At 41.8% G+C, this 15,798-nt stretch overlaps 1 protein-coding gene across 4 annotated transcripts in view; it reads right to left on the bottom strand.

Annotated features, from left to right (window-relative positions):
• The window catches only part of ZNF148 (zinc finger protein 148), a 38,912-nt gene extending 26,821 nt beyond the window's left edge, over positions 1-12,091 (bottom strand). For all 4 annotated transcript variants that reach the window (XR_011739954.1, XM_065840835.2, XM_071810798.1 and 1 more), the window contains exon 1: positions 11,957-12,091. The gene's annotated coding sequence lies outside the window, so the exon portion shown is untranslated. The remainder of the gene's footprint in view (positions 1-11,956) is intronic.
• Between the last annotated feature and the right edge of the window lie 3,707 nt (positions 12,092-15,798).

Genomic DNA, 15,798 nt, shown 5'->3' with positions numbered 1-15,798 from the left:
TTTTGACAAGCCCTTAAATTCTTTGGGTCTTACCACTCCTCTACTATCTGCAAGTGTCTGTGAAGCATCTCCCCTCGTCACTAGCACTATGCTGCGCTTTACAGAAGATGACAACCCACTGTTGCTGTCAGTTACTCTGTCTAGTGGCCTAAATGGCAAAGGTCTGTATATATAACAGAATTTCTGGTGTTTCTTTCCAGGTTGCTTTTTAAAAAACCTGAAAACATTATACACTAAAACCCCCAGAAGAATACAAAAAGTTGCATGCAAACATACGGAAGTTTTAGGGCTACCACATCTAAAGTACCTTGGTTCATCAAAATTCACCTCTCCAGCCTATTGGCACTGTAATTTTATTTTTAATAATATATTTGTGTATATTTAGATATATATATTTTTTTTTCTACAAAGCGTCATTTCCTTCAGCACACTGGATAGAACTGCTCCATAGAAGCAGGTGAAACTAGTAAGATAGTTTATGATATCATTGCTCCATTTGTTTCAAGTGCTGAAATGTGTAAATGAGACACAGAGAGAAGGAAAAGAAAGTCACGACCATTTAAGCAGTTGAATGCTATCTTGCAAAATAGGATCCTGTCCTTGATCCTGCCAGAGATCTTGCACAAGTCTATACAAGCCATTTCTACCAAACTTGTTTGGGGTTTTGTTTTGTTTTGTTGGGTTTTTTTTTGTAATAGATGATCAATAATTACACTTCCCTTATTTTCTGGGTGCTTACCCTGACACATCTGGGGCAGATTTACTCTAAATGTTGAGTATGCAAGGCTGCAATTAAATCAATGACAGCAACAGTTTGAAATTGCAAAGATGGAGGCAATGCTACAGATTCCTTTTCTAATTTATTTTTTAAAGGCAAACAAAGAGACCCCATGGACATCCACACCAAACACAAATTTTCACCTTACGTCCAGGTATCAATTCTCCAACTATATAATAAGAAGTGTCCATTTCCTCTCCCTGAGACATAGTGGAATACTTGTAAGAATAAGCAACATTCAATATAGGTCACAAGGGTGAACTAATCAGTTTACAGCGCTCATGTTCCTGCGGCCACGTGGCCCACGTCAATGGAAAGGTAAATCCACATCAGTTACTTTGGTAACTACCTGCAGAAGGTGGGCAAGAGGGGTCCAGCCTCTCATTGGACCTATTCACTGATCAGAAAGCACAGTAGGATTCCAGCTAACAGAGAGTAGCTACTTTGGTGGAGAATCACTAGAGGAATGAGGGCACAAAGGGTAGGACTGGCATCAAGAAAAGGTAAGCGTGAGGGTAAGACTGAAGAGAGAAATGGTGGTTATCACCACGATGTCGTAACAGAACTGTAAGAGATTTGACTCCTTTTCTCAGCCCTGCCACTGCTGCTGGGCAAATCTGTTATCTTGGCAAATCATTCCCCACCCTGTATTTCCACCTCCTTGTCCCTGAAATGGGGGCAATGACCTACCTAGGATTTAAGCATGAAGAGAACAGTAGGAACTATCTATGGCCTCACAAGCCTACTGGTAACAGTTATGGAAATTTCACAAAGAAATATATTCATTCTGCCTTCAGAACAGGATTAAGCAAAGCACAGTAAGAGAACACAAGTTATGCAATGAGAAGAAAGTAAATTACAGAACAGCTGCTCAGTTAATGAGCAGCATGTATCCTGTGCAGTCAAAAAGGTAGGGGCTTTTGGAGGGGGAAAATACTCTGTTTGGGTAGCACGAAAGACTACAATATAATAATAAGGCACAATATATTAGTAATATAGTGACATACATACACTTAGGATGGCAAAATCAAGGTGACATAAGTATAGCTCAGTGCTGCAATTTTAATGTTTGCGTGCTTGACTTATACCTAAAACTGTTCATTTAAAAGGGCATGCTTTTCTTGCCTGTAATATCTTCAGCTTCATTGTTTTCTAAAAGGCTGTGGATATGTATTACAGAAAAATAGTAAATACAGAAAAATTCAACCAATTACTTAACATGCCCAGGTACACTAAATAACATCGGACAATAAGCTAACCCAAGTATAATCAAGAAAGTTTTGATCCAAAAGATTTGAAGTTAGCAGCAAAAGCCATCTCAGAGATCGTGGAAGACACACCCTCATTTATATACATTACAGTGTAAGGAAAACTTTCAGGGCAATACCAACACTAAACCCCAGGTGAGAAGGACATAGATAACGGATGCAAAACAGATCTTACAGAGTACACAATATTTCTAGATCTTACTTCAGCATTCGAAAGCATTATTTCAACACAGGCTCTCAGGCTGTGAGGACAATGCAAATGTTTTACAATACAGGAAACATTCTCCTAAGCTGCAATTTCAATTTGAGGACATCGGTGTTCACTAAGTGGACATCTTTTTCTCTAATTTCATTAAGGTAAACTTATCCAGGGTTAGAGTACATTCTGTGTAACACCTATAAAAACGTTCTGAGAAATATCCTTGGCTCTCTGTAGACTGACTTTTCACGTGGTGGTACAGGCAAGGAATATTCTCCCATTTAAACCTGCTGAGGAAGTAGTGTCATATACCAGTATAAATTTTTAATGTATATTTATTGCCTTTCAACCATGTTTCAAACATAGCTTTTACCTACACATGGAACAGTAAACTCAAAAAACCCAATTAGTCCAAAACATGATAGAATGAATACCTCTTTATTAAAAGATTCACTGCAGGCAGACCAAGCAAATCCTATGCTTGCTATATTGTTTTTCAAACAACAGTGTTAGCTTCAGTGTCTATCTTTCAAATCCACCAGTGGTGTGGACCAGAAGATTTGAAAGAGCCCTCCCTAAAGCCCAACGATATATATCTGAGTTGACTGCTTCACTCCACTCCTCAAACACCACAGGTCTGCCATCCCCACAATAAAAAAGGCCTTTCAGGGACCTATTCCACAAGACCAATACACCCAGCAACTAAAAATGAAACATGGAAAATAAACTACTTCAACACACATAAATAAGCTTATGTACTTCACTTTGGTAGCATAAACACAAGGCAACACACATACAACACAGTTGATGGGGAAAAAAAGCCCATATAATAACCCTCTGAGGAAAAAGAATCACAGGTGACCATTCCTAATCGTAACGCACAAGACATTTCCATAAGGTGCCCTTCAGAGATGGCAGCTGTATAACCACATAAAAACAGTGAAGTCACAATGATTTAGGTATCGTTAGAAGCAGCATCTCCGGCAATATGCTCTGGTGTAGCCTTCTCCTTCAACACGATAAAAAATAAGGAGCAAAGGATCTTGAGATGCTCCATTAGAGAGACCACTGACCAACAGCGAACAACAAAAAAATTATCATTGTCCTTCAAAATATTCAACCATTTATGAACTGGGCACCAAGGAGCAGTTTTCATCAGTGGAATCAGGGCTTGCTGTGGCCTGACCAGCACTCTTACAACAGCATCACAACTGTATTGAGCATCTTTGTCAAGAATAAGCAGAAGAGTCAGCACATAAAGGGACACGTTAGTATTTAAAGACAGTATGAAATCATCCAGAGGGGAAAGAAGCAGAAATAAACTCTAAATTCATGGAAGTGAGCAACCAGGTCACTTTCTCAAAACCCCCTCTTGGAGCATAAGCGTGTTATAGACCGGGTAAATTTGCCAAAACAACAAAGAAGTTTTTCAAGAGTACACTTCTGTACAGTTAGGATTTTTTTGCCCACTTTGTTGCAACAAATCCACCACCTCCCTACTGATAACTAAGATTTATGGTCAGATTAAATCAACTAAGAACTACTCCTATGCTGCTTACATAAAATTCCAGAACTGTAAGTCAGCTTCTTTTAATCTGGCTGATGCTCACGCCAAAGGAAAAAAAAGTCAAATCAGGTAACTACTATATCTCATGTGTTGCTGCAGCGTATCCTCTTCAAAACACTATCCACAACCTCAACAAGAACTGCCAGGTAACTCTTCACCATGATACTCCAAGAATGGTATGAACAAGGAATCCCGCTGACTTCTATCACATACCCCAAGGTGGTTACTCCTCATTACAGTTCTACATTTCTCAAACAACATTAAAACACTTAAGCCCATCTTCAGATCAAGGCAAGCCAAAACATGAGATGTCTAGAAGCCATTTTACAAGAGCAATAATAACAGAGAAATCCTGGCCCATTAACCAATATTGAAAATAATCCAAAAAATAAAACCCAGACCTCTCAGGACTGTGCCCTTTTGAATAAAAAGATTGAGAAAATTGGATTCTACCTCAATGACTTTGGTACCCTGCAGCTAGTTCTTGCTAATTAAGTGCTAGAATACACTAAAACAGAAATTCAGATTGATCAAAAGATATGCTTCATGTTTATAATAACTCCTGTAATTATTAGGAACAAAAATCTTGAAAGCTTTTGATGCTGTTAACTCACAGGCCAACAATTAAGAGCTGCCATCCCAAATAGGCCTGGAATTTCTGAGAATCCATAGTCAAGAAACTTCACAATGAAGCCAAGTCCTAACGAAACACATTCAATACAACCCATGTTACAAAGCAAGCAGGAAAGCAATCTAACAAGTAAACATTCCTACAGGACGCTGGTAAAAGAAAAACCCAGCATGTCCTGTGTTTATGGACTGCTTTCCAGATACTAATTTCTCATCCAACCATATCTAGAGTCTCAAGTCCTCAAGCTCTCAAGTCACAGGTGCAGCTGCACTCCGCAGGTTCCCTCGATGCACAGACGTGTCCCACAGGTAACAGGGCAGCAATTCTAGGCGCCCAAGATGCAAACACTGGAGCCACGACCCCTGCACTGAACTTGTGTCCAACCAAAGATGGGAAATGAAGAGTTGCCCAAAGTTACAGCAAATTTTAGGCATGTAACACGTAACTACAATGGATCCCATGCTTTCTGGCTTTGCAGCCACGCTCTCGTCACCACCACAACTGTGGAAAGCCCCTGTCCTGTGACCTATAAGGAATGTAAGCTGGGGACAACACAACAACTCACTAGAGAGTAAACTGCAAGGTCATGCAAAGAATTGAGAGATTAGGTTTTCTGTCAGTTTGTCCTTTGACTGCCACTTTTCAAGAACAGCAATGTAAACTCAGACTTAAGTCTGCCTTGTATTAATATTTGATCCAATACGGTGTATATAACATGGAGCACAGGTTCCTAAGAGGCACCAGAAAAGCCAGAGCACACCTGCTTTGCGTGATCTACTTTTAACAGATTACGACAACAAGCCCACTGGTTTTGCCAACAAATTGTCACTTATTCTATATATTCAAGCAATATACTATGACAACTCGATGATCATGCTCTGTGTGCTCCTTTTCTGTAAACTCTATCTTTCCCCCCCAGTCCCTTAATTTCATGTTGGGGATAAATAATTTGTGATCATAAAAAAACATTCTAAATACATAACAATTATTTTCTACAATTCATTTAAAAAATCCTTAATCTCTGGAAAGGAAAAGCAACATTAAAGCCAAGGAGTTTTCCCTTACTTCCTTACACCCCCTAACAACACAAGCTTTCCCGATCCTCAGAAGACAATCCCGTAACTTTCACATCTTTTTGCTGATCTGGACAAAAATTCATCTCAGAGTACAACTGTCAGGTTTACTAGTGACGGAGGAAGCTCCTGAGAACAGCAGCCTAATAAAGCTTTCCTCCTTCAGGCATGACGGCAATATTTCTCCCAAAAGAATGATTCATTTTTGTTTGATATCGTTAAAGCGATATTCACACAGGGAACCTTCACACTAGATTTTACCCCCCAAAAATAGTCATAAGGTCAAAACGTAAGTTGAAAACCAATATTCCACAGACACCTCTAGAAAATCTGCAAGTAATTGTGGTCTAAAATAATTGTGCCACATCTTGGTACCCTGAGGATTGATGGCCTCCCTCTACAGTTGATCTACTGTGGTCAATACAAAATTTTCTTCAAGGTAAGAAGGGTAAGATTACTCTAGCAAAAAAGGAGTTGGTTGAATTTACTAATCTTTCATGAAGAACTCCTTTGTTAAACGAAACATTGAGGACACAAACTGAAAAGATTTTTTAAATGTATTTATATAGCTACTGTTGTATCTAGAAATGCTCAGTGCTATACCCGACTTAAAAGCCTGACAATTGTAATCCTTTTCATATATATTTCATCTGACAGACACTCACATATAACAATGACCTATGTCGGGAACCACTGTGTATGTGGTTAAAAATGGGAGAATAGTACTTCAGGAGGTCAGCAACAGAGATGGTAATTCGCTTTAGAGTACTCTTACTTGAAAAACTCTGAAATCATCTACTGCATCTGGAAACTCTGACTGTTTTAATGCTTACAGACTAAAACTTTACCCATGGATCCCGTGAAATGCACTCATTTCTTGGCTTTAATATTCATTTTGCTCCCTCTCCCCTCCCTTCGCAAAATTGAAGAATGTTTGCAATGCAATACTACAGATTCACTTGTTGAAAGCAAGACTAAGTAGTTTTTACTACCAAAGGAAATCTGCACAAAGCCGGTGAATGGATAAGTTGCGTGCTTGCTCTGCCCTTTCCCAGTAAACTACAAAACGAAGCTCCATCCCAGGCAGCTAACCCACATAACATGTTTCTTACTGTCTGGTAAAATAAACTTCACTTTATGCTGAACATTTCTCATACTCAATGACTACAGCTTTAGGCCAGAGATCACCATAAATACCTTCTAAAAGAGCTTTACATATACATATATACACACACATACCTTTTAGGAGTACATCACCACTTTCTCATTTCAGATCTAACCCCAACAATAGAAAAAAAAAAAAAAAAGAAGTCTGACAATTTTTCAGAGCAAACATGTAGTGGTTAAAATACAGTGTACAAAGATGTTTGTTTTCCCTTTCTTAAACATCACTAGTGAACAATGGCCAATCTGCTCAACATCGGTATTTCTCACTTCACCTCTTGCACTAAGGTAACATGGCCTGGTCATTATGTCACTGGCATCGTAAACCTTTTTAATGATGTCTTTCATACCCACTTTCGGATACATAAGTAGGAAAAGTTAATACAGACTTCACGGGTAATTACTACAAAGCATTGATACTTGTCAAAAATTTTATTAATGGACATTTTTACCTTATGAGTGTAGCTGCCATCTGAAATAACTTTAGAGCAGAAGGCTTATCAACCTCATATCCAAGCTCACACAGATATCACAACAGCTTTATGTATTAGTAATATCACATGTTACATCTAAAAATTGTTTTCAGACATTTTATAGGCAACTTGATTTTTGGTTCTTTTTGTGTGTTTGGTTTTTTTTCCCCTCCAGTACCAGAGATCTAGACAGTTTATATTTGATAGCCTGTTCATAAATTATACCCTACTGCTGTTTGCAGGTTGGAACTTCTTCCCACACAGATTTCATTTTATCAGACTGTTTAATTCTGCACCTATAAAAATGTTACCCTAGTCAGCAGGGAAGAATTAGACAATACTGCCTTAAAGTTTTCTGCACAAACGGTGACAAGATGCAGATAGTGTAATACTAATATGCCACTAGAGTATATCTAATGCAGGATCAGGCCAATATCCATACCCCGTTAAAGAGCTATGTCTTGCTGTTTTCCAAAGTGCAATGAAATCACAAAGTAATAGAAATAAGTAATACATTAACTATATTACAGTATTCACACTGTTATCTCTTGATATTGCAGCCTTGAATACATTAACACACTGATAATATCCTAAGAGTAGACTAAAAATTATTTCTGAGCAAAACCAGTATCAGTCTCTACATTAGCTCCCAAAATAAAGTTCTGACAGTATGGAAGAAGTTATCAGGAGATTTTAATCCTTCTGCTTCTTGTGCTTTCCAAAGTCTTTCTAAAAGACACTGAGTTTCCCCTTACGACACGCTTATAATCAAGTTCTGTGAGAATGTATTACGGATTTTTCCAGATATTTTATCCAACATGCTGAACGTCTGAATATGAAAAATATCTGCATATGAAATCAGGGGAAGACAATTGAATCACTTATAATATTGGAAAATTCACATATGTTATTGTATTTTAATTTGAAATTTAAATAGGTTAGACTATGTCACTTGTGTAGTTTATGGCATTATTGCTGATGTATAAAATATTCTATGATTAAAAATGTTGTACATTTTAAATGTCTATAGAGTACTAATGAGCTAAACAGATGGAGTTGTGTTTTTAACTTCACTGGAAATTACTGTAATAAAGTAACTAACACCGTTTGTGCAAATGAAAATAAATCTCATGGAAACCTGAATGGATTTTCTTTTGTTGGGCAGAAATTTATGCCTGGCATATAGCTATATTATAGCCAATGACTGTGTTCTGCTGACGTGCCCTGTCAATAACTATGTCTGAGCTCTTAAAAACCAGTAAGTTAAAGGTATAAACTCAATACTAGTTCAAGGGTTTCTGCATAAATTCCAGTACATGGAAAAGGAAAAAATATTTAATGAATCTCAGTACTCCACACAAATTAAAGTGCAAGTTAATCACAGTACTTATCCTTCAAATAAGCCCTGCAACCTGCAAAAAGCAGCCACCCATGTCGGCTTAGATCCATGGAGGCTTTGTGGGGCTTCATTTGTCTTTAAACACTCAGTTATGCAGATCAGACTGCAGGCTGAAGGCCTGAATCTATTTCATCATAAATGATGCTGGCTTGAAAGGCGGCTATCAATAAAATGTCAGGCACAGGCACAAAAAGTACTTATTTTAAATAAAACATACCTATTGTTCTGTCAGATCCACTTAAGAGTCTTCAAAGTAAAAAGTATTTCCAACGGCATCCACTTTTCATTTGCTGTCCCATTCATTTAGTATAAAAGACATTGTTAAGTTTGGACAAGAAAGTTGGACACCTCAGTTCCATGTTCAGGGTCTCCAGAACAATAGCAGTATGTTTATTTATCAAAGACGTTATACCAACATCACTATTTCTTATTTAACTTTTGTTACTTCACACAGAAAAATGTATTTTATCTTAGAGCCAAAATTAAATTAAATCAAACTTAATCGCAAATTGTGCTAAACAGTTGAAGTGGTTTTGATAGGTTAAGGTCCAATCCATCAACTTCCTCCAAGCAGCCAGGTCTCTATCTGTAATATCTGCAATGCAACAACAGCACACATAACAGTCCTGACTGGAGGAAGAATCCACAAAGATCCCCGTCACAAAAACATCACAAATCTCCAGCAGCACATACAGAAGAGAATCCCACTCTGCTTTTCCCCAAAATACTAGAATACAACAAACCCTTCCTCCCCATTAGTACATTTTAAAATTTTTTACCCAAATCCATACACTAACAATCAATCCCTTGAACTTCACTACTTGCAAATTTACATTATTGAGCCTGTGGTGCAAAGAATCCTTCTAGAAATGACCTAAATTCTTTTAGGTGTACCGTCACCATCTTTCACTAGAATAATATATTCTTAATATTTTCATAGTTCAACTCTTAACGTTAGCGGTACACAGAAGTTCTTGGCTGGAAGTAAGAACTTCCAACCTGAATGGTTTTATGATACTGTCTCTAGAACACACACACACACTCCACAGAGCCTTAAATCCTCACACAAACTTGTATACACTGAACTGAAAGGGAAAAATCATCTTTTGAGAAGCTACATAATAATATTACAGAACTATGTGTTCCTTCGGGTAAACAATTAAGCCTCCATTACAACTTTTTGCGTTCTGAATAATTTTTCATCCATTGTTTTTAACCATTGTGGTTCTTCAAGTAGCTACTTACTTACTTATGATTTGATTTCATAATCCATTGTATTAGGGATTTTCCATAAATAGAATATGTTTGCAATACAGTAGAAATTAAGCACTTATGGACAAGAAGGACAATAACAGAAACACAGATTACATATACACCTGTTCTCTCAGGCCCTGGACTGAGGAGTGAAGACAGAAAAAGTACATGTGCGCATGACAGTTAAATACAAGAAGTCAGATGCATCTTCTTTAGCTTTACTCAGTTATACGCGCTCACTGGCTAACTATACATATATTTGAGGAAGAGGGGCATGCAGACATCCAGAAACAACTATAAAGAAAATACTTTTGGAAACTGAACACATACACACACACACACACACACACACACACACATATAGAGCTGAATATTCATCAAGAAAGGCCACAACAACAGTTTGCAGGAAATCATGCAACTAAAAATTAATTTTGTAGAGTTTTCCTTAATCATCACCACAACAGCAGGGTTTGCCTGCCTCTGCTGTGAATCCCTACCCTGCACCGGGAGGCTGCAGATGCCGTGAGACCCACAGGAAAGCAGCCGGCTGAGCTCCAGAGCTGCCCAGCGCAGCCAAAGCTCCCGCAGGTGACAGCTGTCACTGGACACGTGCGCGAATCCCAAACACTGGAAGTGGAACACCGAGAAACTAATGCTGCCCAAAGGTACGCAAACTTTTTACATAGCAGGATAGATTTTAAGTTTTAAATCAGACCATTGGTTTATCTTGTCTGATTTTGAGTATGGTATAAGACGACCTGCAAAAACTGATATAGGTTAGGTCTATTTTTCCACCTCTTTCCCTCATAAGGCCTGGCTTCACCAAATACATGGAGAACAACCGCAAAGGTTGTATCACTTACAAGGATGAAATCTGATCTGAATACTCCAAAAAGTTTGAGCATGACAGACCCAGGAACATATTCCTAGTAAGCTGCATTACTGAAATCTGCAAATAAGTATGGCAAATCAACAATGCAACTGAGATCTTACTCAAAAGAAAAACCATAGTCCTCTGTTATTTGTCATATACCAACAGCAAAGATGCTGCTCATCAGAAATAAGGCATCTCTCCCATCTAAAACTTCTTGGACTAGAATGTCACATGTGTGCAGAGAGACAGGTCATGCCACAGAGAGGTTTTCAAAGCCAGACTAAAGCTGTGATCACTGGATTCCACATATCTACTTTTTTCATCATTGTGCAAAATCCCTCACAGCTGCTCTGAACAGTTTACGAAAATGAAGTGATCAGAGAGATGATTTACGTTTGCAACGTAAATGTCTTCCCTTTTTATGAGCCAGCTTCATACAGACATTGCTGCACTCATCTCAGCTGAGGTCTGGCAGGAATTGGGGGAGGAAAGATGATGAAGAGTGAAAGTGTTTAAAGCCCAACTAATTTCTCCTCAACTCCTGCTGGTCCCCCCTGCCCTCCCAGGCACTTCCAGCCTGGCACTTGTTACCAGCTCCCGATGCTGCAGAGAGGTCCCTTGCAAAAGCGTCCCCCGAGCAGCTGAGAGGAGGCTCGGAAAAGGTTATTAAAAAAACCCACAGAATAAACGAAATCTTCACAAGTCGGCACACTTCACCTATGTTACACCAGGAACAATGGAGCGGCGGGCAGCGGGAGGATCCGGCCGCCTGGGAGGACGGGGCCGAGGGGACACGCTGCCTGCCCGCCCGCCTGTGGGTCCGTCCGTCCGCGGCTCCCCCAGCCCTTTGTCTGTCCGTCTGTCAGACGGCCCCGCCGGCAGCGCCGGCCCCGTCCCCACGGCCCCGCCGAGGCCTGCTTGGCCCCGCGGCCCCGGCCCGCCGCGCGGGGGAGGCTCTGACGGGGCAGCCCCGCCGCCGGCCGGGGGCAGCGGCAGGGAGCTCCCGGCGCCCCCCTGCGCGGCGGGGACGGGGGGAGGAGGGCGCCCGCCGCCTCGCTGCTCATCCCCCGCTCACCGGCCTCTTCGCCGGCGGGGCCGAGCGCGGCCCATGCGGGCGAGACGCGCCAGGCCGGGCCGCACCGCAGCCCCCCCTTCCCTTCCCATCCCTTCTCTTCCCTTCCCTCTGCCCTCCCTCCGCGCACCTCCCGCCGCCGCCGCGGGCGGGCGGGCCCGACCGGACCCGGCCAGCTCCCCGCTCCCGCCCGCCGGCACTTACCGGCTGCAGAGCTGCGAAGAGAAGGCGGGCCGGGCCGGGGCGCGGCGGCGGCGGCTCAGAGGGCCCGTGCCGCGGCCCCGGGCATGGCGGGGCGGCGGCGGGGCGCGGGGGAGGGGAGGCGGCGGCGGGGGAGGGGAGGCCGAGGGGAAGTTGGCGGCGGCGGCGGCTTCTTCCTGCTCCGGCGGGGCGAGCGGCGCCTTCCCTCAGCCTCCTGCTGGCGGTGACAGCGACAGCCCGGCCAGAGCGCCGCCGCGCCGCGGTGCAGCATGGGAAACACGCCCGGAGGACCGGCGGGCCGGCGAAGCGCGGAGGAGATGGAGCGGGGCTGCGCCGGGCCGGGCTCCTGCCGGGGCTGCGGCTGCGGCTGGGGCGGGCGGCGCGGGTTACGCGCGGGTCAGGAGGCCGGCGCGGCCGAGCGCTGCCCCGAGCCGGCTCTGCGGGGAGGCGGGGCGGGCGGGCCGGAGGGGCTGCGGGTGCCGCCGGTGCCGCTCCCGCGCCTGCGTTTCCAGCACAGGCTGTGGGAGGAGAGGGGCCGGCACGGCCGCGGCCGGTGGCCGGGAGGAGGTTGGAGCAAACCCCGATCCCTCAGGAGGCCCCGGAGCCCGGTGCGCACACGGAGGAGCGGCTGTGTGACTCCCACAGGTGAATTTCCTGCGGTGTGATCTCCACGATCGTGGTGTTCGCCATGACCCCACAGTAAACAACTCGGAGAGTAGCTGGAGGCCAGATCTTCTGGAAGCCCGTGCATTCCTGGGGATAGCTCTCCACCCAAACCGTCTGCGCCTTTACAGCCTTGGCTGTGCCTTGGTGTCTCTCAACTTCATCTCTTTCGGGGGTTACCAACATTTCTGCATTTCTCTAAATAAAGTATTTAGCCCGGCAATGTACTTAAACGCGTGCTTAACTAAGTTGCTTTATGTCACTTGCTTACAATTAAGCATGTGCTTAAGTGCTCTGCTGGATTGAAGCCAAAATCTGCATAAGCTCTATTGGGTGAAATTTAGCAGCTTCGTGGGGCTTAGCTTCGTGAGTCATTCAATCAGCAGCGGCCCAAAGCTTTTTGCTACAAGCTTAGTTATTCCCAGGTTGTCCTACAGGATCACCCTGTCTCTGCAACAAGGCCAATGCCCTTTGTTCAGGTCCTGTGTTAGAAGATGCATCTGACTGGTGAGTCAGCTTCATGTAGGTTTCTGGTTCCTCTAACAAGATGCATCAATAAGGTTCTGCATCCTCGTGCAGGTTGGAGGTTGTGCCATCCAGTTGCAGTGTGATAAATTGCATTCAGAAGAAAATAGGAATGATGTTAAGACCTAGGTTCAAGGTTTGCCCTGACTTTATGCAATGTGTATATTTCAAAATCATTTCACTGAGTACTCAGTCTGTACAAACAGAAGATGGAGTTAATAAAATGTGGCTAAATTTCATGCAGTCATCTACAGTTTTGCATAAATACAAGAAGTGTCATTAACATGCTTGCTGAATAAAATGGGAAACTTTTATTTTCCAAAAATAGTTTTAGAGACTGAGGGAAGATGTACATTTATGCAGCTTTGATTTTTTTTTCCTTCAAAGACAATTAATTTGGTGACTGTTCATTTTTACCTGTCAAAAAAAATCTTTTGAGTTTCATTAAGTCTGAGTCAGGAAGCTTGGCGCTAAAACCTTCTTTTAAAATACACTGAGGAATTAAAGCTTTCTGCAGGATGAGCACAAGTCTTTCTCCAAGGACACATCAATTGGAACCTGCTTTTCAAAAAATGTTGTTTGGCAATTAACAGTGTAATATGAATAAGAAAGACTGTCTTGTATTTAAAGCAACGAAGTAAGACTCAGCAAATTTGGGTTCTGTTCATTACTCTCCTACTATTCTTAATCAAGGCATGCCCCAGTTTTCAAATCTCAGTTTGGGTTGGAGGTTTCCGTTGGTTTAAGATAAACTGTGCACCTACAAATGCTCAGGTTGAATGAGAATCGTGGAGCTCTTCGTTCACCTGGAAGTCCCCCCAGAGGCAGGAGCAGTAAAAGGATGTGTCAGACCTTGGACCTTTACCTCTTTGCCAGCCACATTTTCAACTGATGGTAATTCCTCACCAAGTCACAACTATTGCTCATATTAGTGTTTTGACACACATTTAGTAGTGCGGTGTTTATTTATATTAATGTTTTGACATAACAAAATAGAAAAGGACTAGATAAAGCCCATAGCTCCAGAAGCCCAAAGGTGTGCTTGCATTTTGACCTATTTTTTTTTTAAATGCTATTCTGTAAATAGCAGACAAATTCTGCTTTTCCCTAGGGAAAAATGTAATAGTCATTAATATAATTTATTCTCCCTTCTGAATTCCAGAAGTTGCCCACCCATGAGAAACCGCTAAAAGGCAACATATGGACAGTGTGGAGCTCAGTACGTTTCGGTTTCCCTTTTTTAGGAGGGCTAAATAACGGAAAGTGAAAGGCACTGTTTTTCTGCCCCCTTTTCTATATAAATTGGGAAACCAAGAAAAGTAGGAAGTACAAGTAGGCTATATATTAGAAAGAGTGGCTTTTGGGGAGTCATTGGAGAATATATGTGTGTTTTAAAAGGTCTTAAAGAGGAAGTGGCTTCAGAAATAACTCTGTAGCACAAGCAGAACCGTCTCATTTGGCCTCCTGCGTGATAAACTGAACCACGCTAAATCTCGAAAGAAATAGACTTTGAGACTATCAGTGAAGAATCTGTGTCAGTAATTTATAGATAAGAGAATACTGCCTGAAAAATCTTTATGTTCTCTAAAAAAAGGCATTTGCAAACAGAAACTTCAAAACCAAGGTAAATCCAAGAGAAAGGACAGGGCATTAAGATGTGGAAATACACAATTCATCTTCCCAAACAATGCTAAACCAGCCTTTTCTGTGCTTGTGGAATCATCAAACAATTGCAGGTTATAACTTTGGTGCAGGACAATTAACTTGACTTTCAGAGATAACAGATGTGCTGTCCCCCACTCACTTGAGTTACTCTCAATGTGAAAGTTTAAGCTTTAGTGTCTGTGTGTCTCACCAGTTTACATTCTGGGCACCACCTGCAATTTTTTCTGGAAACACTTTGACAAAATTAAGTACCAGATCATGACTGCATGAAGTAACAGTAATCATTGTTGGAACTAAACCCAGGATAGAGAGCAAGAAGTAAATATAAACTAGTTAATTGTAAATGGCTTGTTGCCACTGAAGTGGAGATGAACATTACTTCATCCTCATAGCGGATTTATGTTTCATTCCGTGTTCAGCAACAGAGCCAAACACATTTGTAGCTTCAAACATGCAAATATCCCATTGAATTAAATGGAGCAATGAGATACTGAATCACAAAGAAAACTAAATCCCTTCTTCAAATTCTCTCCTCCTTCCTTGGACCACTGAGGTCTGTGTAACCCTGGTTCATACTGGTGTGTGCCAGCAATACAATGAATGATGCTTCAGAATTGACTAGATGAACGCCTGATGTTTTGACAGTGGATGCAATCGGGGAATGATTGCTATTGAAAGCTAGAAAATCTACTTCCATCCTTTTTTTTTTCCAATTCACATATTTCACCAGTGCTTTAACTAGCACAAATATTCAATGCAGAAAATTAAATTAGTCCATTGTCTGAGCATCTACTCATGTTGTCTGTAAAATGCATCTCTTCATTTCAGCATCGCTGATTGGATTTGTGTTTAAATTATTTTTTTTTTTAATAGCAGGCTTGCAATTCATGATCCCACATAAGCCCAACTTAACTGTCTGCATTGCCCTATGGTGATAGCAGATCAAGAATCTATTGTCATGCTCTCAGTCGCAGAGTTGTACGGTATGCTGG

The sequence above is a fragment of the Patagioenas fasciata genome, chromosome 7, assembly GCF_037038585.1.
Source record: "Patagioenas fasciata isolate bPatFas1 chromosome 7, bPatFas1.hap1, whole genome shotgun sequence".
Taxonomy (NCBI): Eukaryota; Metazoa; Chordata; class Aves; order Columbiformes; family Columbidae; genus Patagioenas; species Patagioenas fasciata.
The sequence above is the reverse complement of the archived record's forward strand: the minus strand, read 5'-3'. Positions and strand labels throughout refer to the sequence as shown.